Below are 24,541 nucleotides of genomic sequence, written 5' to 3' on the forward strand. Positions count from 1 at the left end.
CTGACTTCAGCTTCAAGACTCCCTGACAGCTTTGGAGAATCCCCCTTGGACTGCAAGTTGCTCTCGGACACGTCCACCCACCCTCCCCTCCCTCTCCCCTTCACTCAGGACCAGACTCCTCACATCACAGTCCGGCGGTTCTCCCAGACTTTTCTGACTTCTTCCCTGTTTTCTCTTCCAGATGATTCCCCTACCCAATCCTCAGATATTTAATCTCACGGAAGTCTTGATTCTCAAAGGACTTGGGCTATAGCAGCCTTTAAGGACAGTCCTGGGGCCTGTGTCGGTTGGACGGAAGGCTGACAGGCTGACCCCCAGCACCATCAAATTTTGAATGCAATGTCTGCTGTCACAGAGCCACGCTCCAGCTTGCCTGTTATACCCAGATCCAGCCTCAATTTGGAAGCCCCAACGGAAAAGCAGAGGTATAAGGCAAACGCTTATTTATTAGTCCACACTCTAGACGTGAGCACTGACAGGAAAAGTAAATATCACAGGAAGGATAGGAAGTTGAATAGGAATCTCCCTTGAGTGCACAGCCTTTCTTGCCATGGGGAAGGATGTCAGCTTTGACAGGTGGTAGCATGTTTATTGAACTTTTGAAGGCAGGGGCCCCTGGGTGGCTCAGCAGTTGAGCGGTTGAGCGTCTGCCTTTGGCTCAGGGCGTGATCCCGGGCTCCTGGGATCCAGTCCCACATGGGGCTCCCCGCAGGGAGCCTGCTTCTCTCTCTGCCTACATTTCTGCTTCTCTCTGTGTGTCTCTCATGAATAAATCAATAAAATTAAAAAAATTTTTGAAGGCAAAAGAGGGGAGATAGAGAGCTTAGATGGATAGTAGCAGCTCTGGGATTGGAGGTTCTTAAACATGCAGCTTTGTCAGCCTGTGTAATTACAGAAGTAGGAGGTAATTGGACAACACTTGTCAAAAATGAAATCTCGTAGTGTGCCTGGGAGGAAAATGGTTGGGAACATTTTTTTTTGACGAATGGATTTCCTAGTCCCCACCTCTGAATTCTCTGGAACGTTCTCAGCCTGGCAAGACACAGAACTTTTTCTTCTTTTATTAAGTTTTATTGATTCATAATATAGCAAGAGAAAATGTATCAGTTATCTACTGCCACATAACAAGTGACCCCAAAATATAGTGACTTAAAGCCCACACTTTTTATCTTCTTAGTTGCACCAGATTCTAGGTCAGGAATCTGGTGCAAGTTTGTCGGTCCTCTGGTCTGTCAGTGACTATCATCAAGGGATCATCTGGGCTGTTGTCATTTCAAAACTCAGCTGGGGAAGGTTGTTTCTGTGTGGTTGTTGGTGATATTCAGTTTTGTTTTTTTTTTTGTGGGCCACTGCACTGAGGGCCTCAGTGGTGCCTGGCTGACTCAGTGGAGCATGAGATTCTTAATCTTGGGGTTGTGAGTTTGAGCCCCACATTGGGTGTGGAGATTATTTGAAAGAAAAATTCTTAAAAAAATATTTTTAAAACCCTCCAAACTTGGCTTTAGGAGCTAATGGAAGAATTTCATGGAAGGATGAGAAGTTACAACGACCCTTCCAAGGGTATCATCCTTTCTGCGGCTTTATGGGCATTTGCAGAGGACAGATGATTGGCTGGCACTCAGATTGTGCTAGCCAAACTTCTCCACCCAATTCCTAGTAATAAATGTGCCATGGGTCCCAAAACAGTCAGTTGCAAACAGAAAGTTTCCCCAAGTGTCACGCTTTGTCACAGAAGTTCACAAGCATTGTATATTGTAGGCCATAATAGATGTGTTTGTTTGAATATAAAAGTACAAAACCTCCTCACCATGGAGCAATACTGATTTTGTAAGGTGAGGCACCATGTGGATTCAGTTTGAAGGGCCTGGCAAAGATTTCGGGGCACCACTTCTCTTTCGATGAGTCACCTCTGCTGAGTCACCGGTGCCCATTTCCTCCGTGACAAGAAGTTAACTACTATCATCTGCTAATAGGAAAACATGGAAGGATTTTGCAATGTGTATTTATTTTTTGTTATTTTAGGCAGCCAGCCTCCCCGTTCGCTAGCTCTGGGTGGTCCGCACATGAGCCATGTTAAACCCCTCCGGGGTGCAGCAAGCTCTCTCTGGCCTCGGGTTGTGTGAACAGGTAATGCTCTCAGCCCAGGCGGTCTTTTCCTGCCTTGTGTCCCTGTGTGATTTTGCCTTCCCCTTTTATATTCCACTTAGAGAGTCAGGGGCGGTCTCGGAGGAACAGTGGAACGTCATCTGAGCTAAGGGGTGCACCTGCTTTCCCTAAGTCACCCTCCTTTCAGTGTTCAGATGAAATAAACCTACAGTGACTAGCTAATGTAATTCAACATTTCCTCCTGTCTCCGTGTGAGCTGCTTAAGGACAAAGACTGACTTTTCTTCTTCATACACCCGCTGTGGGTATAAAGCATCCACTATTTGGCATGCTGTAGATGTTCAAAAAAACACCTCTTAGCAAATCAGTGGCCCTCAAACATTTTGGTCTAAAGACCTTGTTATAGCATTAACATTTACTGAGATTTCTGAAGAGCTTTTGTTTATATGGGTTTTATCTATCGATATTTACCATATTGAAAATTGTAACTGAATAATAAGGCATAGTCCTTAAAAATTTGTTAGCAAGTCTTTAAAAAAACAAGCCCAAGAGCAGCCCTGCTGGTTCAGTGGTTTAGTGCCGCCTTCTGTCCAGGGCCTGATCCTGGAGACCCCAGGATTGAGTCCCACGTTGGGCTCCCTGCATGGAGCCTGCTTCTCCCTCTGCCTGTGTCTCTGCCTCTCTCTCTCTCTCTCTCTCTGTGTGTGTCTCTCATGAATAAATAAATAAAATCTTAAAAAAAAAAAAGCCCAAGAGTGTTCTCTAGACTTTGAGAGAGAGAAACAGAGAGAAGGGAATGAGAGAGAAGCTGTGTGTGATAGGTCTCAAGCAGGGGTGCCTTCATGAACCTTACAGTTTTCCAACTGCAGTGTGGCCTGGGAGCAGGAGAGTGATTCTAGGCACCCACAGGTATCCAGAGCCTCAGACAAGAAGGAAGGAAGCTGCATCTGGGGCGATCGGGGCCAAAGACCTTGGATTGGTAGAGGTTAATATCTGCTGTTCAGACCCCAGCGGAGCTAAAGATAGAAATTAAGCCGAGTTATAGAAAGGAAAATTAGACTTCTCCTTTACATGAGTTTCTGGACTGACATTTTGTCACGACTGCCACCGTTTTATAGATGAGAAACCAAACTTCGTGATAGCCAGGCACTTGCCCAAGGTGACATAGCTTAAGTGGCTTGGCTGGGATTCAGACACCAGGATCCCGGTTCCTAGACCCGGTGTTGTTTTGTCTCCCAGAGGACCCCCTCAAGGCTGGGGGCTTCAGCAGCCCACCTGACCATTCAGGGCAGACTTAGAGATGAAACGGTATCTGGCAGCCTGTGCTCTAAGACAATGGCGTTCTGTATCTTGAAGGAATATGGTGAAATCCTACAGTGAATTCTGTTATATCTGAGTTTCTGTTGACTTTCCCAAAGGCCATGAGAAACACCTGTTGGTCAAGCCTTGGTTTTTGAAATTCTGGCTTTGTAAATGATTAGGTTTGGAACTTTGGGAAAGTGATCTAACCTTTCACCTGCTTCCCTGACCTTCCCCCTCCCCCCATGAAATGGGGATCCTAATATTTATCTCCTTGTTCCTTCAGTGTGTGTTGTGCATAGTGACTTCCTTCCAAAGACTACGTAGGGGAAGTGAGGGGGAGAGGAATTTTACAGTGGAGAAACCTGCCAGAGGCCACCTCAGCCAGGAAATCTCAGTTAACATCATCAGTGATAGGTCAAGTTGATAAAGGAACTCTTGCTGCATTGTGCTGAGGAAGGCACTTGACCTCTGGTTTCCTCCTCCAAACTCATAGCCCCAGTGTAATCATGATAAAACCACCAGAAAAATCTCACTTTTGATCCACAGAATACTAATTTTCCTTAAAACTTTCATAGTCATCAAAAACAAAGAAAGGCTGAGAAACTTTCATGAAGTCAAGAGGAGCCTAAGGAGATATGATTAAAAGTGATATGCTAACCTGGATAGGGTCCTGAAACAAACAAACAAATGAGGATATTAGGGAAAACTAAGGAAATCTGAATCCATACATGAGTATGGACTTTAGTGAAAAATAATATATCAATATTAGGTCATTAACTGTAACCAGTGTACCGTACTGTGGTGATATATGAGACTCTACACTATCTTTGCAATTCTCTGTAAATCTAAAGCTATTCTACGGTAAGAAGTTTATATAAAAAAAGGAAAAAAATGAAAGGATAGTGATATGTAAGTGAGAAAATCGTATTGGACATAACAAGGAGGTATCCTTGAATGTGTTTTATTTGACTTAAAGAAAACTAGAATTCTCAAACCCAGTTTCGTATTCTGGTAAAATACACATAAAGCGTAACCATCTTAACCATTTTGAAGTGTACAGCTCAGTAGTGTTAAAGACGTTCATAATGTTGGGCAAGCATCACCACCACCCATCTCCAGAATTCTTTTCGTCTTGTAAAACTGACACTCAGTGCCCACTAAATAGTAACTCCCCATCCCGGCCTCCCCCGCCCCTGGCAGCCACCGGTCTACTTTCTGTCTCCAGGATTTCGACTACTCTAAGTACATCGTGTCAGTATTTGTCTTTCTGTGCCTGGCTTATCCCACTTACTGTAATGTCCTCAGAGTTCCTCCGTGTTGCAGCACATGTCAGAATTTCCTTCCTTTTGAAGGCTGAGTGATACTCCATTGTATGAATCCATCACTTTGGGCCTCCACGTCCATCTGGACATAAGGGGTTGCTTCCATAGGGCAACTACAGTGGATAGCATTGCTATGATCCGGGTGTAGGAACAACTCCTTGAGGCTCTGCTTTCAGTTCTTTTGAGGTAAATATCCAGGAGTGGAATTGCTGTATCATATGGTAATTGTATTTTTAATTTTTTGAGGAACTGCCATATTATTTTCCACCATGGCTGCACCACCAACAGTGCACGAGGGTTCCAGTTACTCCACATCCTCACCAATACTTGCTGTTTTCTAGGGGTTTTTTCTTCTTCATTGTAACAATCCTAATGGTGACACCTCATTGTGGTTTGTTTTTCTTTCTCCCTAACGGTGAGTGATGTTGTGCATCTTTTCATACACTTGTTGGCCATCTGTACATCTTCCTCAGAGAAATGTCCATTCAAGTCTCTTGCCCATTTTTGAATCAGGTTGTGTTTTCATTGTTGAGTTTTAGGAGTTGTCCGTATTTTCTGTATTTGCAAGTATTTTCTTCCCTCTGTTGGTTGCCTTTTTTTTTTTTACTCTGTTGATAGTGTCTTTTTATGCACAAAATTTAAAAATTTTTATGACGTCTGATTTGTCTATTTTTTATTTTGTTGTCTGTGTGTTTGGTGTCATGCTCAAGAAATCATTTTCAAATCCTCTGTATTCTTTTAGGAGTTTTGTAGTTTTTGAGTTCATTTTGAATTAATATTGATATATTCTAACTTAATTTTAATGATTTTTTTATAACAAAGCACTAGTGACATACCTCTGTGTCAGGAAATGCTAGTTCTACCCCAGTCAGGCTGCCTGCTAAAAAAAAAAAAAAAAAAAAAAAAAAAAAAAAAAAAAAAAGGGCTAGTTCCAACTGCTTAGGTGGGCAGTGTCTATAAAATGCTTTTGGGCAGGGCACCTGGGTGGCTCAGCCTGTTAAGTGTCTGCCTTTGGCTCAGGTCATGATCCTGGGGTCCTGGGACGGAGCCCTGTGTCGCGCTCCCAGCTCAGCGGTTGCCTGCTTCTTTCTCTGCCCCTCCCTCCTGCTCTGCTCTCTCTCACTATCTCTTTCTTAAATAAATAAAAATAAGATCTTTTTAAAAAAGTGATTTTTGGCAACTCTGGCTTCTTTATTCAGTTTGTCAGATAGTACCTGACATTCTTTCCTGAGTTTAATCTATTGGATATTCACTGCCAGTTGTAGCCAGGCTTAGCTGATGATTATCATCATAGGATGACTTAAAATTTTAAAAATTTTGATGAACCCAACATACCCAAAGTATTTAACATATAATTAATAGAAGAATGTCAATGCAATCGTTTACATTCTTTTTTAAAATACTAAGTCTCTGAAATAGGTTTGTATTTTGAGCTTCCAGCACATCTCAGTTTGCACTGGCCCCATTTCACCTTCACAATAGCCACGTATGCAGTTCCACACTATCATTTAGTAAAAGAAAAAACACAGTCACACATACACACACATACATGATCATGATCTTGGAATGTTTTTTAATGAAGACATTTAGGTGAATAAAGGAGTGACTTACCTTGTCCTTATTGTTCCGTCTCTTCCTCGTGACTGTTTTGGAGGACCATGGCTGTTCACAGACAGGGGTTTCCCAGTTAGATGCTGTAGGATGGGTCGAGTGGCACCATGGTGTCTGGGACAGCCATGCTCCAACCTGAGTTGATTCTCTTTCATTGACCAGATATCACTGAGCATCTACTTTACGCCAAGCCCTGCTAGGTGCTGGGGATACGAGAGTGAAAAACAGGTGGATCCTCTGACTTCAAGGAACTTCCAGTCTACGCAAATGAAAGTTACTTACAAAAAGAGCCAAGGGCTCTACAGTGGTGGATTAAGTTATGGCATGGGTGTAGGCAATGAGGGAATGTGTCGCTGTAAAGAATTTAAAAAACAAGAATAAAACTGATGGAATGTCAGTCTGCTCTTTATTTATTAGAATTGCATCTGCAGTTCTAAGCCATGCCAGTGATAAAATACTCCTCACAGGAAGACTTTTAAGCCCTCAGATTCCTGTGCTCTGCCTCCAGCCTGCTAAATCAAGATTTCAAGGGGGTGGCTCAGGCCTCTGAATATTTAGGGAGCTGCCCAGATGCTATGGACTGAATTGGGCTTCCCCTGTATTCATATGTTAAAGCTGTAACCCCCAGTGTGATAGTTCCTGAAGATGGGGCCTTTGGGCGATAATTAGGTTTAGATGAGGTCATGAGGATAAAGCCCTGATGATGGGATTTGTGCCCTTATAAGAAGGGACACCAGAGAACTTGCCACCTGTCTCAAGAAAAGACATCTCAGAATGAAATGTACCTGGCTAGCACCTCGATCTGGGACTTCCCAGTCTCCAGAATTGCGAGAGATAGATGTGTGTGGTTTAAGCCCTCCAGTGTGAGGCATTTTGTTATGGCAGCCTGAGGTGATGAAGACACCAGGTGAGTCCGAAGTTTATCTAGGTGTGAGAACTCTTGATCTCAGCCAGGAATAACCGTTAGAGTTCTGCTGTCTTGGTTGGGCAGAATTTTCCTTGATGGAAACACATGCTCTATCTAATTGATCAGTGATGGTTACCAAGGATGGCAGAGTGAAGGGGAGGAGTGAGGGCACAAGGGGGGGGTAGTTTTTTTGCCACAGGTGCCATGTATTTGCCATCTCTATATTTCTTTTTTTTTTTTTTTTGAGAGAGAGAGGTAGAAGGAGAGGGAGAAAGAGACTCTTAGGTAGGCGCTGCACTCAGCACAGAACCCAGCTTGGGGCTTGATCTGATGACCCTGAGATCATGAGGAGCTGAAATCAAGAGCTGGACACTCAAGTGACTAAACCACCAAGGTGCCTCTATTTCTTTACAGTTTTAACAGCTTCTGTCCTTATATCCTCGAGTCCCTTTTCTCCTTCGTGGTGTTGTAATTTTGATAACAATGTTAGCAAATTCTCGGAGAACTGTACATCCTTCCCCCTGACTCACTCACGCTCCTTGAATTTTAAAAACAGATGCTGAGGAGCCAAGAGTCACTGTCTACATTTACCCATTGGTCTTTCCCTTCTGATTTATCTTGTTTTTTTCCATTTCTCTTTAGAGTTCTCAAACAAGCTCCGGAATGATTTGTTAGTCATATGTTCTAACTTTAAAGCAAAACAATCTTTGGCACTAGAAATAAAAGACAATTAAAATGTAATATTATTGCATTCCTTATCTTTGTCATCTATCTAGCTGTTATTTTTGAGGACCTTCTAGGAGTCAGTCCCTGTGCTGCTGGGCCTTTGGGAGACAAAGACAAATAGAAGATAAAATCTCTGCCCTTGGGAAGCTCCAAGTCAAACATGAGAGCTGGATTTCATATCAAATAATTATAATGTGTTAAGTGCTATACTGGGATGTGCTAAGGGAGCCCAAAGGAGAGCCCATTCCTGTCTAAAAGGGATGATTGAGGGTTTTGGGGGCTCCAATCATGCTCATTTCCCCTGTAGATTCATTAATTCATTAAACAATCACAGAGTCCCTCCTATGTGCCAAGCTCTGATCCAGGCATTTGGGATACATCAGTGAACAAGATGAAAATTCCTGCTCTTATAGAGCTTATGTTGTAACAGGGGAACCAAATAGACTGAGGCCTCTAGGGACCAGCACATCGAATCTATGAGCTGATGACAAGGGATGAGGGACTGTGGAGCTGGGGTCAATTGTTCTTCCTTCCCTCCCACTATCTTTAAAGGCTGCCTCATCCTGACCAGTCTCAGGGACTGATCCTAAGAAGGGAGACCCTAGGCCCTGACCCCAATGTGGTTACATCGGGAAGGAGGAAGGATCAAGTTAGCCTGAAAGAGAGAAACTTTCCTAGTCTGGACAATTGGGTGAGCTACCCCTTCATGCCAGAAGAGTGTAGGAATTGATGGTGGTGGTGGTGGTGGTGGTGGAGCAGGGGAAGGAGAGAAGGACAGAAGTGGCTTTCAGGGACCCAGAGGAAGACAAGGAGAGGAGAAAGGACCCTCCTTTGCTTTATATCTGGAAAAAGTACAGAGATAAGGAACTCGATGATGAATTGCTCACCCAGCAGATAAAGAAAGAGGGTGTTTTAGTTCAAGGACTAGCAGATGCTGAAGCATAGGCGCTGCCAATGAAGCCCCTGTAATTTTTTTTTTAATCCCCATAGATGAGGAAACTGCATTGGATCCCTCTTGTGCTCATGTCCTCTGGGCTCACCATTTAGTCCAGTCACTGCTGCAACAACCAGCTTGGCATAGGTGTAACCTACCCCAACACACTTGTCCAGACTGTGCCTCACTTCTCTTGCTTTCTGCTGTTGGAGAGGAAGAACTTTCCCTCTGTCCTCTTAGGTTTTTCTTCTGGAAGCCTGTAAATTAAACTGACAAAGACAGATGAACAGAAGAAAAACTGTTATTTGCATGTGGAAGTTAACAAAAATACCTAGCTCATGAAATGGTTAAAATTAGAGGATAATATACCTAACTTAGCAGGAGAAACGGAAGGGAGGAGAAGAGTTCTTCAATAGGAAGAACTTCTTAGACTTCTTTAGAAAAGACAAATAGGTTTTGAGGGGAGATAAGAAAGTTTGTGATAATATTTGTTTATGCAGGTGCAAGTGGTCTTTCTGGTTTCTTTGTGGCCATGACGCTTCCCTAAGAGGGAACTCACTGCAGCCTCCTTTCCCAGAAGTTGCTGCTTTTAGACAGATAAGGGAAATCCTGACAAGGTTTCTTTTTGCATCTTTTGATTATCAGTTGCTTTCAGCTTAAAATAATCCTCATGCCAAAATAGCCCTATCTTAAGATGATATATTCAGATCCCCTTCACCGCCTCGGGACTTCTGTGACACTGCTGCTTGGGAAGTCTGCAGGAACCCATCTGGCACTCATGCACGCATGATCTGCGAGTGGGTGGTGGAGGAATGGACAATGGAGCCCGTTGAGAACCATCCCCTCTTTTGTCCCTTGGGCCTTCTCCGTCACCCCCAGGAGGTCCCTGTACTATGGGGCCCAGCTACCCACAGTGGTGGCTAACTCTAGACTACTCCTGGTGATGGCTTTCTTTCTTTTCCTGATGTGCCTCTTCCATCTTTCAGTTCCCAGGCCTTTTCCTTGGTCATTTCCCCAAATACCTGCATGCCTGCACGAAAGCTGTTGCCCATGCTCTCCTTTGTAACAGAACCCGATCTAAGACAGAAATTGCAGTTCAAAACTGGGTAAGGGGGATCCCTGGGTGGCGCAGCAGTTTGGCGCCTGCCTTTGGCCCAGGGCGCGATCCTGGAGACCCGGGATCGAATCCCACGTCGGGCTCCCGGTGCATGGAGCCTGCTTCTCCCTCTGCCTGTGTCTCTGCCTCTCTCTCTCTCTCTGTGTGACTATCATAAATAAATAAAAATTAAAAAAAAAACTGGGTAAGGATGGTGCCAAGATGCCACAGATAATAGAAAAGGAATCCCAACCCGGGCTTCACTCAAAAACAGGCCCTTTCTTCCTCCCACCATGGGAGTCCCTTTCTTCTCTGCATGTTTTTAGTTGCTAAACTATACTCACACTCTCTGTTTTGAGTCTTCTAGGCCAACAGTTAAAATAAACTAGGAGTGGAAAAGAATAAGGCATTTTGTGAAGTTTGAAAACATGAAAGTTACATCTGGTTTCTCTGGAATTTTGAGAGTCATTCAACAGTTAAATTTGGAAAGTTTGTCAAAATACTGGTTTTGGAATGTTTTCCTTAAAATTATTTGATTTGGGATCCATTTCATGTGGTTTTCATAACATATAAGTGGTTTTTTAAGACAGGGCAAGGCTGTTTGGTTTCAAACTTGTTTTTTAAAACCAGACCACTTAGGCAAAATATTTTTGTGACATTTTTATACTATCTAAAAATTAAAGAGTTTTAAATCCAAACAATTTAAAACTCTTTAGAAACCTATTTATCTGAGTACTAAGATTTCTGGGTAAGTTTCACACTATTTAACTTCAAAACACTTAGTCAAAATAGCTTGGATTCAGGACAGATTTCAAAGCTGGATACCTTCAAATGGCTCATCTAGATAACATGCAACAATATATGGACCATTTTATTGTCTCAAAACATTGTTTTCCCATCATATAAATACAGCCTAAGCAATAACTTCACATTATTGCAAAATCAGCTACATGTTTGAAAAATTAAAACATCTGTGCAATGTGCAGATGGATTGAAATGTTTTCTTTATCAATAATATGGAAACTATTTTGTAAAACTTTCAACCCAGACTCCTCTTCCCCTCCCATAGGATTATGACTGCATGGGTTGTGCATCACTGGGTGAAGCCAGGACCATGTGGCGTTGCCTTTTGTTTACTCTTTAACTGGTATTGTCACTTGTAATTTTTCAGAGCCATGCTGTGAGGTACATATGATTATTATCCCCTTTTCACAAAAAACCACCCAGGGTCAAAAAAGGTTTTAAGTCTTTTCTAAAGTCATAAAGTTCCTTAAGTACAGGTTTCAGACCTTCTCTGAAAGGTTTGGCCCTGTTTCTCAGACTCTTAGCCTTGCTACTTCCTGTCTTGTGCTCATGACTTTCTTAACTTGGACGCACTGAACCTCTTGCTCTGGTCTGTGGACTTCTCTTTCTCCTCTATTTCAGTAGATCTCAACCCAAGAATTGCCGTGTACCTGCAATAAGTAGCCAGATATGCTACAAGTAGTTTGCCATCAATCACAAACGCAGTTATGAGCTAATAGTGATTTAGGTTGAGACATGAGAGTGGGTTCAGGATGATCTGTAAAGCAATGTTCCTTCTGCATATTCCTATTCATATATAATTCTTGAGCGGGACAACGGGGGGAAAGGTGCAGTTAGAGCCTAAGACATTCCATAACCCAGATGAAAATAGCTTCTTTAGCCATCCTTCAGGACGAGAACAGCCCTGGGCCAGGAATTGAACATTCCCTTTACATGTGATTACTCTCTCTAAGCTTAGGCTGGAGCCAAGGGGGAAGTATCGTGGGGGCATATTGCTACCAGAGGGACAGAATTTCAAAGGGTGAGGTTTGGGAGTTGGGTGGGGTGGGACAGGAAGTGACATTCTATATTGTAACAGAAAGGACTCATAGACTCATAAATAGGAACTTGTAGGGAAAAATACAATATTTCTTCTTCTCCTTATAGGATGACTGTACTGCCTCTGTAGCTGATATTTGTCTTTGGAAATATGAGTGGGTGTGTTTGATTTCAGTGGTTAAGAGTTGGACAACAAGGAGAAATATGAAGTGTGTCTCAATTCTGGAATAATTAATTTGTCATGGACAGATATATCTTTACTGCTGGCTAGGGCTCATCTAAGGCACAATTAAATCATTGTGCCTTGCCTTGGTGTAAACCTGTTATGTGAAGGATTAAGACAATTTTTAAAAAATGATTTTATTTATTTATTCATGGGAGACAGAGAGAGAGAGAGAGGCAGAGACACAGGCAGAGGGAGAAGCAGGCTTCATGCAGGGAGCCCGATGTGGGACTCGATCCTGGGACTCTGAGATCATGCCCTGAGCCAAAGGCAGATGTTCAGCTGCTGAGCTACCCAGGCATCCCGGATTAAGACAATTATGCAAAAATGTAGTCTCTGTGACAATTAATAATGGGAGACCTCACTGAATGGAGTCGGGAGGCTGGCAGCAGGGTTTGCTCATGCCCTACCACTCCTCAACAATTGTGGACCCAGTTGCGCTGGATGCTTCACTCTGGAAGCACCTTGTAGGAGGAAGAAAGTCTCTCCTTCTCCCCGGCAACAGCCCAGCCAACGAGAGACAGTCACGACTCAGCCAATGAGAAGCCACTATCCTTCCAACTCCCAGTTTACTCCAGTGGCTTTTTGGTTTACAACAGTGGCTCCCAACCTCCTCATTTCCTCTATAAAGAACTTTCTGTGCTTTGTTCTGCAGACTTGCCTGTGCTTTTCCCATAACTTGTTTGTCTTGGACTGCAGTTTTCTGTTATCCTGAATGAACCCATCTTTTGCTGGTGAAATGACTGGCAGTTTTATTTTTAAGCTTAACATCTTCAAATATAGTTTTCCCTGAAAAGTTCTCCTGGTTAAGGCAGAGGATATATTTTTTTAACATGAATTTCCCCCAAACTGCTTTTGGGTTATGTTAATAAAGCCACTGTCTGTGGGAGTAAATGCCACAGGGTGGGTGCGGGGAGGGGGAGAGGTGTGAGCAGAGGGGATGAGGGGGGGTGAGTGGAGATTCTTGTGTAGTGGAAAAATTATAATTTAACAAATAAAATGGCTGGCTGCCTTTCTGTATTCCAGGAGGGCACCAATTCCCTGTTGTGTTTCTTTTTTTGTTGTTTGTTTTTTTTAGGTTGTATTTATTATGTATTTGAGATAGAGAGAGACCAGGAGTGGAGGAGCAGAGGGAGAGGGAGAAGCAGGATCCCTGCTGGGCAGGGAGCCCAAGGCAGGGCTTGATCCCAGGACCCCAGGATCATGAGCTGAAGGCAGATGCTTAACCGACTGAGCCACCCAGGGTCCCCTAATTCCCTGTTTTTAACTTCACCATATTTAAATTCCCTTTTAGAAGTGGGCAACTTTTTCAAGGGAGGTCACCTCAATGAGTCTTGATGGACTTTTCAGATTGAAGAGGGTAAAACACTCCCCTCCACCGCCCCCCACCCCACCCCTCTTCCTGGCTGAATTCAGATGGGCAAGTGTGAATTGCTCTGGAGATAAAGGCATAATAATTAGGGTTTGGGAAGCCGAAGCAGAATGAAGAGGTCTCCAGAGAGAAAAGGAGCCAAAGACGAAAGAGACAGGAGCACACCCTAGAGGAATTTGCCATAAGAGAAAATGTATGATAGATTTTAGGGAACAAATGCCAAATATTCGTTTTTGACAATGTGCGATTGTGTAGGAAATACAGAGAACAAAGTCAGACAATATAAAAGGACCTATGATAAATCTAAAATGTTGATTCAGGACCCAGACGGCCTTTGTATAAATCTCAAGTCTGACCCTTCCTGGCTGCGTGATCCTGGGCAGGCCAGTTCCCTAACTCCCCTTGATTCCAATTCCCCAATGACGGAACCGGACGATGACCCACTCTCAGGATTAAGGAGGGGAAGAACTGATTTCCATGCAGCTACCATCTGTAAAGGGTAAGGAACAGCGTTTGGTCTCTGATAAACACCTTATAAGCTCTACATATATGTTATCATTATTAAATATTCCAGAGGCACTTCCCTGAACCCCACTCTGGCCACCCGTGCTCTTCTGTTCCTGTGACCCGGTTGGCAGCAAAGGTCATTGGAGTATTGTTTATCTTCTCTGCCTCTGAGGCTTTTCCTCACATTCTCTCCTGAACCAGTGTTTCTCACGCTTGCTTTTTGTCATTACTGTACCCCAGCATGCATCTTTGGGCTGTTTTTTAAACCTCCTCCTCTCCCCCGTGACTTGTTAATACCACAGACGTCCTGTGTAGTTGTTTATGTCCTATCTGTTTATCTGTGGGCTGGACATAACAAGAGCAAGGTTTTTTCCATCTCCCAAGAATCGATTTTCCCTCCCTTGGGAATGCTATCACCCTACTGACAATGCATGTCTTAAATCTACCCCGGTCCTTCTTTTGTCTCCGCTACAAAACAATTCTTGTTCAAGGTCAGATCACTGACCTCCATGTCGTCTAATCCACGGTCAGTTCTCAGTTCCCATCGTAACAGACCCGGCCCTGGCATCTGCACAGCTTATCACTCCCTCCTCCTTGATATGATTTCTTTAGTGGGCTTCTGTGCATCCCATTCTCTTGGTTTTCCTCCTGTTCACCGGTTGTTGCTTCTCCGTTCCTTGTGATTCCTCTCTTCTTGTCTTCTTCTTATTATGATTGGAGGGCCCCTGGGGTCCGTCCTCGACATTCTCCTCTATACTCACTCCCTTGGTGACGTCATGATATCCTGGTTTTAAGTTCATCTCTGTGTCAATGACTCCACACTTTATATCTCTACCAAAAGTCTCTCCTGGACTCCAGGCTAGTATAATAATGGTTAACTTGTTTTCTCCACTTTCGTATTTAATGAACCTCCTCCATTAACATGATCAAGATTTAACTTCTGGATTTAAACTGCACACCAAACTGCTTTATCCAAGGTCTTCCCCTTCTCTATTTTTCTTACACACCCTAATCCGTTAAGAGATTCTGGTACCGAAATAAATCCAGAATGCTCCTTAGTATTTACCCAAATGAATTTTTAAAATCTTATGTTCACACACAAGTGAGCACGTGGATGCTTATAGCTGCTTTATTCATAATTGCCAAAACTTGGGAGCAACCAAGATGTCCTTCAGTAGGGGAATGGATAAATAAACTGTGGTACATCCAGACAATGGAACATTATTCAGCACTAAAAATAAATGAGCTATCAAACCATGAAAAGACATGGAGGAAACATAATGAATATTACTAAGTGAAAGAAGCCAATCTGGAAAGGCTACACAGTGTATGATTCCAACTATATGGCATTCTGGAAATTCAAAACTATGGGGACAGTAAAAAGATCACTGGTTGCCAGGGGTTGAGGGATGAGTAGAGCACAGAAGCTTTTTAGGGCAGTAAAACTATGATGTATGACACTAAAGTGGTGGTGGGTGTTGTTTTATATGTGTCAAAATGTACACCATTAAAGGTACAAGACCGAGAAGGAAACTTAATGTAAACCATGGGCTTTGAGGGATAATGATGGGTAAGCGTATGTTCATCGGTTATAACAAATGTAGCCATGGGGTACAGGATGTTGACAGAGAGGTAGGCTGTATGTGTGTGGGGCAGAGGGTAGATGGGCACTCTCTGTACTTACCACTCAATTTTTCTGTGAGCCTAAAACTGCTCTAAAAAATAAAGTGTCTTTAAAAAAAAATTCAGAATCTGCTACCAGCTTGGTGGGAGCCAGCATCTCACTCTCTCTTCAATGACCACAATCACCTTCTAACTGGTCTCCATGCTATGGCCTGTCTCACTGTAGTGTGTGCTCATCCCAGGCTCCCCATCCTACTCAGAGAAAACCCAAAGTCCGGACCATGGCCCTTTAGGCGCTTCTTTCTGACCCCTGTCCTCCTCTTCTCCCTCTTGTTCACTCTGCTCCAGCCACACTGGCGCCCTTGCTATTTCTCTAACACACCAGGCATGCTCCTGCCTCAAGGCCTTTGCACCAGCTGTGCCCTGTCCCTGGAATGCTCTTCCAGGTATCCGCATGACTCTTCACCTCCTGCAAGCCTTCGATCAAATTCTATCATCTCAGTGAGGCCTTCTTGTCCACCAGTTTAAAACTGTAGCTCTCCTCCCTGCACTCTGAGTTCCCTTACCTGCTCTACTTGCACTGTTTTTCATAGCACAACCTTTTTTTTTTTAAGGGGAGGGGGGCAGCGGGAGAGGAAGAGAGATAATCTCAAGCAGGCTCCATGCCCAGCACAGAACCCAACCTGGGACCTGATCCCATGACCCCCAAGCTCATGACCTGAGCTGAAATCAAGAGTCGGATACCTACTGACCGAGATACCCAGGTGCCCCAACACATCATTTTTATTATACTAAGTCATTTAGGTTTTTTTTGGGGGGGGGTATTTTCTTTGTCTTCCTTTGACCAAATAAAAAATCCACCAGGAGAGTGATTCCTGCCTTTTTGTTCACTGATGTATCCCAAGTACCTGGAACGATGCTTGGTGGGTATCAGGTGCACAATCAGAATTTGTTGGGTAAGTGGGAGTATCCCTCCCACCCCTGACTCCAGGTCCTCTGTGTAACGTACTTTTCCAGGGGTGTTTCTATGTCCAGACAAGCATGTGAGATTAAAATAAGCCAATCCTTGTATTTTGTTCTGCAGCAATTCTGTTGCTTACAGCCTACAGTAAGCAACTACTTGGAGGGGCTGAAGGAATGTATGGTAAGTGGGACAGAGAGGAGACAAGAATCAGAAGAGATGAGTCACGGCATGGGGAGAAAGAATTCAACAAAAACACCAAATCAGGATAAGGTGGCCAGTAGAAACATACAGCCCCATAGAATCCTTGGCGTAGTTTGCCTGCTGGCGGCCTGTTTATTTACTATTCTTTTTGAATGATAAATGAGACAGGATCATCCACCAAGGTTGGGAGACTTGGTGATAGCCACACAGCAGAGGTCTTTGATGAGGATTGAAGGATGGTCCAGATTCTTCGTGTCCTGGAGCCCATGTCAGGGCCAGGCTCTCAAGGAACTGGTCTGCAGGTTCTGGTGTCTTCTTCCTGTTGCTTTTATGAGATGGGGTCTGTTCTGGGATGGCTGGGACCAAAGGCGTGGGTGGGGTGGGGGGATGGGAAATCATGAGATTGGCTAAAGTTCCTCAGGATCCTGCCCTGTTGGTCCAAAGACAGGCTCCACTCTCCCCTGCTCGCTGATGCAGTGGTTGCAAACCCTGGGACGCAGACTCCAGGGCAGGGCTGGCCTCCTCAGTGGATTTTACAGCAGCGCGTATCTGTTTCCTTCTGGCCAGAATGCCTGGGATTGCAGGTCTGGAACATGTATTAGTGGAGTCACGTCTGGGGAGAACAAGGCGGTGACATGGAAACACTGACTGCTATGGCAACAGTTGGAATAATAAACAACTTCTCCCCCCCCACACCCCCCAAGGAAAATCATAGAGCTTGGCCTTGTGGCAACATTAGGAAGGGAAATAAGTAATACCCCAGTTAGAGCTCATGTTTGGCCTGGTTTTTAACTCCTGGGTCGAAGAGTTTTGCCTTATTGGGCAAATGGAGGCAATTATGTGTCATTCAAAACCTCATACGCCTTTCTAGAAATTGTTTTAAACAAAAGTGACTCAGAATGTTTGAGTGGAAAGTCAAAAATTCCCCTCCCCTGTTTCATCCTTCCTCTTCTGGGGTGACTGCTACTATGTGTTGTTGCTAGCGGGTGGGGGTTTGGTGGGGGGCTGTCACTGAGCCGGTGCAGCCGGCTGAGCTGCAGTTGGTAGGTGGTAGGATTTCCTTCCCGTTTCTTGCTTCAAGTGGTCTCTAATGAGACCCCTCCCCAGTCCCTTGAAGGCATCTCGGATCGCCCCCTAGCTTTCGGACATCTGGCAGGTCTGAGAAAGTCCAGCCCCGTATAAATGAAAACTTGAATCTCCTCTCATTTGGTTTCTGTCCCCACCACCCCCACCATGACACCCGACCCCAACTTAGTGCTGACCTGATGGGGAAGGAGGGGTGGCAGTGATATGATGGGTTCTTTGAAACTCCTTGCACCCTGCTGTGCTTTGGGGCTCTGCGCCATCTTATTTGATTGGCATCGTTGTAATCTATTTGGCAGATGCCAAATGCTGGCTCTTCAGAGACCCCATGACCCTCACTCCACAGGGAAACCAATCTCCTTTATACCATTTCATGAGTTTAATGCTCCTCAAACTTGAGCCCTACCCCTGGGGTACACCCCTGGGTCTACTTGCCCCCTAGCCTCATTCTCTTCCATAGAGTAATTTTGGCCCAGTGCTGCCCCCAGACTTGGATAAAAAGGGTACCGGCCAGGTACCCCACCATTTTGGGGAACCCCCCCCTCGCTTGCCCTTCTCTATCTGTAGCTCTTCAACTGTGTGAGGAATCAGCAGATCCGTGAGGATGTTCCTACCTGGAGCTCAGGCAGTCCTTCTAGTCCTCATTTGGGTAACAGGACCCTGGAATTCCCTGCCTGCATGGCCTCGGAACTGCTTCCAAGGCCCTTGTGGGTTTCTTTCCCAGGTTCACCTGGGATTCATTGCAGATGTGTACATCTTAAGGCCCAAGGAATGGCCAAGGGGTGCTGCTCGCTGGGAATGTGGATGGCGCTTGTGTGCATGTGCTGGAGCAGGAGCATGGCGGCAGGAAAGGAAGGGAGACCTGGCAGGGCCAGCTCTCACAAGCATTGCATTCAGGAATGGACTCCAGGGATCATGAGAATTCTCTCTTTGAATCCCGCTCTCTAGGCCATTATGAAATTTTCAAGGTAGGATGGTAGGACATGTTTTATTTAGCTCGAGTCATACTTTAGAAGTATTTAGACATTTGTGGGTCTCCATTTGTACTCTTGGTAATACTAGGGGTGGTTGTGACTCAGTCCGTAGGAAACCTCGTGCCTCCACAGCATGCTTGGAGGTACAGGGGGTTCTGCTGCTGCCCTGTCACGACCCCCAACATCACAGGTAGCTCTGGCCAGCCTCCCACCTTCGCACTCTCTAGGTTAGAGGTAAGCTCTTCTTGGCTCAAACTCTGGGGGCTACATTTCAGATTCTTCCAGAACTCTTTGGCACTCTACTTAGGTAGCAGCACCTGGTGGTGGGCTTGTATGTTGTTCCTGGACACATTAGCTGAAGGGTGAGGTCTGACCATAACTCCCAGCAGACAAACCAAGATTGCACGAGTAGCTCTCTTGGGAAGCGTCTCCCTCTGAACTCTTCTTTACTCCTAAGAATTCCCTCCAAGAGATTTTCTCTCTGGCATCTCAGCCTCTTCCTATGTGACCTGGAGGTGGGTGAGTGGGAGTAAAAGTGGAGGGCCTCTTTGGAGGGCCTTTTCCAGATGAGGAAGGTAAGACCTGCATGGATGTATCTAGAACTTCTCCTTCAAATGCATGGGGACTTTCCCCCTAGTTGTTTTCAGCTTTGGGCCTTAGTGGAATTCAAATGCAATCGGAAAGTCCCATCCAGTAATCTGTCACATGTAAGCATCTCCTCATTTAGTATCCTAAACTGGGTTTTTTCACTCAGATGACAGTTTACACATTTCTTGAATGGCCACATAACATTTTGTATGCTGCACGGGATGATTTCTGTAACCATTCTTCCATTAATAGTTATTTAGGTGGGTTTTTGATATCATAAGTGATGTTGAAACGAGTAATCCTTTGACATATATCCTTGTGTCCTTATATAAGTATTCCTAGAAGTGTGATTGCTAATCCAGAAGGTCCACACATTTTACATTTTAATAGGAAACCCATTCTTATGTTTTAATAGGTGGAGCCAATTTGCTCTCCTAGCGAAAGTATCTGGAAGCGCCCTTTCCCCCAAACCCTTGCCTGCACTGAATATTGCCAGACTCATCTAATTGGTGAAAGATTATATCTCATTGTTACCTTAATTTGCATTTCTCAGATCACTAATGAGGTTCAACATCTTCTCATACATTTTCTAGTCATTTGTCATTCTGTGAGTTATGTTTATATCCTTTGATAATTTCTTTCTTATATTTAGATGAGTATGAAATATGTGGCAAATATTTTCCCCTGTCTATTACCCTCAAGATGCTTTTATCATAAATAGATTCTTGAGGCTAGAGGATTATTCTGTCTCGGATTGACTTAGGTTGGTGTCTGCGGAAAATGGAGTAATGAATTAGTCAAAGTAGTCTCGCTGCTGTAATAGATTATCCCCACGTTTCTGTAGTTTAACTCAGCAAAAGGTTATTTTTCCCTTTTGCACAGTCTGACATGGGTGTCTCTGGTCTGTTCTTTTCCAAGGTGACTCCTGGACCCAGGAGCTTTCCATCTTGTGGCTCTGCTCTCTTCTGGAATCTTGGAGTGTTTCATTTAGCAGGCAGATGGGGAAGGAGAGAGCAGTGCATATCACAGGGTGTTTTATGTGCCAGGCTTGGAAGTGACATAGCACTTGCCCTGCTATTTGCTTGGCTGGAGCACAATCATATGGCAAGGGACACTTGAAACGAGGTCTAACCATGAGCCTGCTGGATGGAGTCTCTGCTGTAGTAGGTGGAGCAGATCGATGTCTCGACAAATGTCTATCTTCGAATCTCATTGTGTTGTTGAAGGAAGCCTGGTGGCTCTTGGATACAATGCATAGGATGATCCCTGCCAAAGAATCTTGAAAACACAGAAGGCTGTCGAATGCTAAGAATCATGATTCCGTTGGTATGAGGTCTTGAATGTGTCTCTTCCTTGTGGAACAAGATTTAAAGTCTTCTTCAAAGAGACAAGGGCTTCTTCCGAATTCTTATACAGGAGGAAAAGACAATCTCTCAAATCTAAAACATTTCTGGAGGTTTTCCTGCCCTTCTCAGGTTCAGAGGCTTTGAGTGTGGTGATTGGGTGGAGGAGTTGGGCTTAGGCAGCCCCTGTGAGGGTTGAGGCTAGGGGACCATACAGGTTGGAGGAGGTTGGCTGACAGCCCATGAGCCAAGGCAGAGCTGAGGTAGACTTCAAATAAGTAAGTGTCAGAGTCAGAGAATCGCTGTGGGAGGTTGCAGGGGTGACTTCTGGTAAGGGGTAACCTTGATAACAGAGCAGAGAGTGGAGAAAGACAAGGACAGCCTGGAGCTTGGATTTCTGACCCATGTCCAAAATGGGAGGGAGAGAGCAAAAGCCAAGGCTGGTGATGGAATTTCTGCCCCAAAGTGACATTAAATTTCTGGACAAGTAGAACATTTTGTTATCTTCAACAGGCTTGACCCTAGGGTATCACTTTCACACCTTGGTCGTCGTGATGCTCTCAAAGCCCATGCGTCTATGTCATTGGGAAGTTGTGCTTCACCATCTGGATGGTCACCCACCCACAGGAGTTGTCCTGGGGCTGCGGTGTAGCGCTGGGGCCCTAAAAGGACGTGGCTAGTTAGAGAAGTGATGGATAAATGTTTTAACAAAAGTAACGGTGAGGTGAAGATTTCCTGTTTCCCCATTCATGAAATCAGAGGACTGATCTGAATGAACTTTGACATCACAGCCAACATTCACATTCCATTAGATGGGACGTTGAGCCAGTGAGATTCATGACCTATTCTTTGGGGGGTGCTGGTAATTAGTGCCAGGACCAAGCAAAGGAAGATAGCAACTTCTCCCTACGTTCCTCAGACTCCCACAATGTCCCTGACCTTGGGTAAGTTACTTTCTCTCCCTGGGATTGTTTTCCTATCTGAAAAATGGGGTGGAGTCTGTGGGGGTGATTTGTTCTTCTTTCTTGGACTTTCTGTGACAAATACAATATGTGGAAACACAAGTTTGCAGGAAAAGAGGGGTTCTGTTGCCATGTGATCAGGGTGGCACTGAGTTCAGGGATGGTCGAGTAGTCTTTATGCTGCCACATATTGCTCAAAGACTTTAAAATATTGGGATACCTGGGTGGCTCAGCGGTTGAGCGTCTGCCTTCAGCTCAGGGCATGATCCTGGGGTCCTGGGATCGAGCCCCACATCAGGCTCCCTGCATGGAGCCTGCTTCTCCCTCTGCCTGTGTCTCTGGCTCTCTCTCGGTGTGTCTCTCATGAATAAATAAATAAAAACTTAAAAGAAAAAGACCTTAAAGTCTTCCTTGTCACTCCCATGGGAAGGAAAGCGTGTCCAAGGGGGTGCTTAGTGCTGTGTCTTGGTGGCTTCACTGCCCAGAACCCCCTCCATACCCCAATCCTAGCACATCTCTGATTTCCCTCTGGTGGCCATTCCCTGTTTGCTTTACTCTTTCAAATAAATCCATGATGGTCCCTTCACTTTAAAATTCAGTTTTGCTCTAGATCACGGAGTCCCCTATTCTTTCTGAAACCACACACTGTAGCTTATGGGTAAGACCTAACCACTCTGGCACAGGCTCGGAGTCCTAGGTGTCCCATGGGGAGAGATATGGGAGAGTTATTGCCACAGCCCAGCGTTTGGGTTTTGTATTTGACCAAATGATGGTCAAATGACCATGAGCTCCAAGGGCTGAGAATTCCATGGTAAGGTCACGTGAGTAATGATTGCCAGTGGCTGGGGTTTAGTAGAGGTCCTGGGCCAGCCTGGAGAATTCACTTGCCATGTGTTTTACTGAGATGTGAGGAGTTTGGGTATCAAATATACATTGTTAGCGGCCAACAGGATCTTGGATCTGGGCAGGGGCTGGAAGAGGTCCTTGCCGATGTTCTGGTGCCATCTTGGGCTATTATTCCTTCAAGTTCAATGTTTGCAGATCTAGGATATTATTATCATTACAAAAAAAAAACCAATAAGGTTGCACTGTTTGGAGCCTTATATGGCAGGGGGGTTAGTCAAGATGATTCAACAGAACCTGGAGCCTATTCTTCTTATGCCGGGCAGCCCCTAATTCAGCCATCAGGAACGGAGGGTTATCGAGGCAAGTGCTGGGTTGGTTACGTAGCTTCTTCAGAATGGCTAGCGCATGCTCAGCTGACACCGCTCCCCATGCTAACCAGGCCTGTGTTGCCTCTGCTTCATGAGGGCACATCTGGGAGAGAAAAATCAATCTGCCCACCCAGAGAGACAGTTGTGGGAGAGAAGCTTCTGTGCAGCAGAGGGAATTTTCTAGCAGAACTTTCTCATTTGTGGAAATCACCCTGGCTGTGGGCTCCTTGAGGGCAGGGTCCATGTTTTAGTCGCTCTTGCTTCCAGTGCATATTGGGTGGCCACATCTGGAAGGTGCAGGTGAACCCAGGGCTTCTCCCAACAGCCATGGTGGATGTGTCCCGGGCTGGGGTAACTTCTTCGATGAGTAAAGCCCCACAGTTTGGCACCTACTGTCATCTTCTGTTGTGTTCTAAACCCCACCCTGTGTCTTACTTTTTTCTTTTTTTTTAATTTTTATTTATTTATGATAGAGAGAGAGAGAGAGGCAGAGGGAAAAGCAGAGGGAGAAGCAGGCTCCATGCACCGGGAGCCTGATGTGGGATTCGATTCTGGGTCTCCAGGATCGCGCCCTGGGCCAAAGGCAGGCGGTAAACCGCTGCGCCACCCAGGGATTCCCATTGCTTTTTTCTTTTAATACGGTGTTTGAGCCCTAGCCCTAGTCATACCCGTAACCTGTGATTTTTTGACCACTATGTAATACTTCCTTATATATTTATACCAAATTCTCTAGAGAGGGCTTTGTAGGTTGCCTCCAGCAACAAACTCCAGTTCTTAGCCACCACCTCGTTCAGACTATATCCTTGTACTTATTTGCTCCTGAAATGCAATCTGTCTTGTTCTGTGTTTACCCAGTTTCAAGCCTTGATTCATTGCTTTCTTAACTAGTTTCTAAGTACCCCTTGATCAGACAATCATAGTATCTACATGTTAGGGTGGTTGTAGGTATGGATGAAATCATGTGTTTGAAATGCTTAGCACAGTATCTGGCAAGCGGAAAATTCTTAGATGGCACAAGCCCTCCAGAGCCTAGAACACATTTGGACTTTAATAAATACCAATTACAGTAATGAATGTTTAATTACCTCTGGTGATCTGGGGTCTCCTTCCTCATAAAACTAGGTCCCAGAACCCTTGGAACATGAGTTATTCAGGAGATGGTAATTATGGTAGTCATCATTAATCCTCTCAAATTATTCCCCTTTTACAGATGATAAAACTGAAACTCAGAGAGGTTATGCATCTTGCTTAGAGTCACTCAGCGTCACTAGCCACAGTCTTGGGGCTCAAACCCTGGTCAAGTTCCAAAGCTCTTATTTTTAGCTACGCTGCTATATTGCCACCCCTGGGAAAGTGTGCTTAGATTATTACTATTTTAGCAACGATAGCTTTTATTTTCTCCCTATGTGGATCGCCAAGGATCGAAGATTCAGTTAGTGTTTACTGACACGTAGTGTGTGTGCCAGGTCCTGTCACAACCATTTTTAAAGTCCATTCATGTAAATTACTGAAAGATGCTCCCTCTGGGTAGATACAGTCGTGGGCCCATGGCGTGGTCAGGAGAAGCTGGGCTGGATTCTGGCCTCTGCTCATCCCCTCACCCAGGCACCAGTGTGCAGGGTGCACACTGCCCAAGTGTCTG

At 44.7% G+C, this 24,541-nt stretch overlaps 1 protein-coding gene across 1 annotated transcript in view; it reads left to right on the top strand.

Moving 5' to 3' along the window:
- The first annotated feature begins 390 nt into the window (after positions 1 to 390).
- The window catches only part of PAMR1 (peptidase domain containing associated with muscle regeneration 1), a 124,394-nt gene continuing 100,243 nt past the window's right edge, over positions 391 to 24,541 (top strand). The window contains exon 1 of the mRNA XM_055301281.1: positions 391 to 425. The gene's annotated coding sequence lies outside the window, so the exon portion shown is untranslated. The remainder of the gene's footprint in view (positions 426 to 24,541) is intronic.

Source organism: Nyctereutes procyonoides, unplaced genomic scaffold (genome assembly GCF_905146905.1).
Source record: "Nyctereutes procyonoides isolate TBG_1078 unplaced genomic scaffold, NYPRO_anot_genome, whole genome shotgun sequence".
Taxonomy (NCBI): Eukaryota; Metazoa; Chordata; class Mammalia; order Carnivora; family Canidae; genus Nyctereutes; species Nyctereutes procyonoides.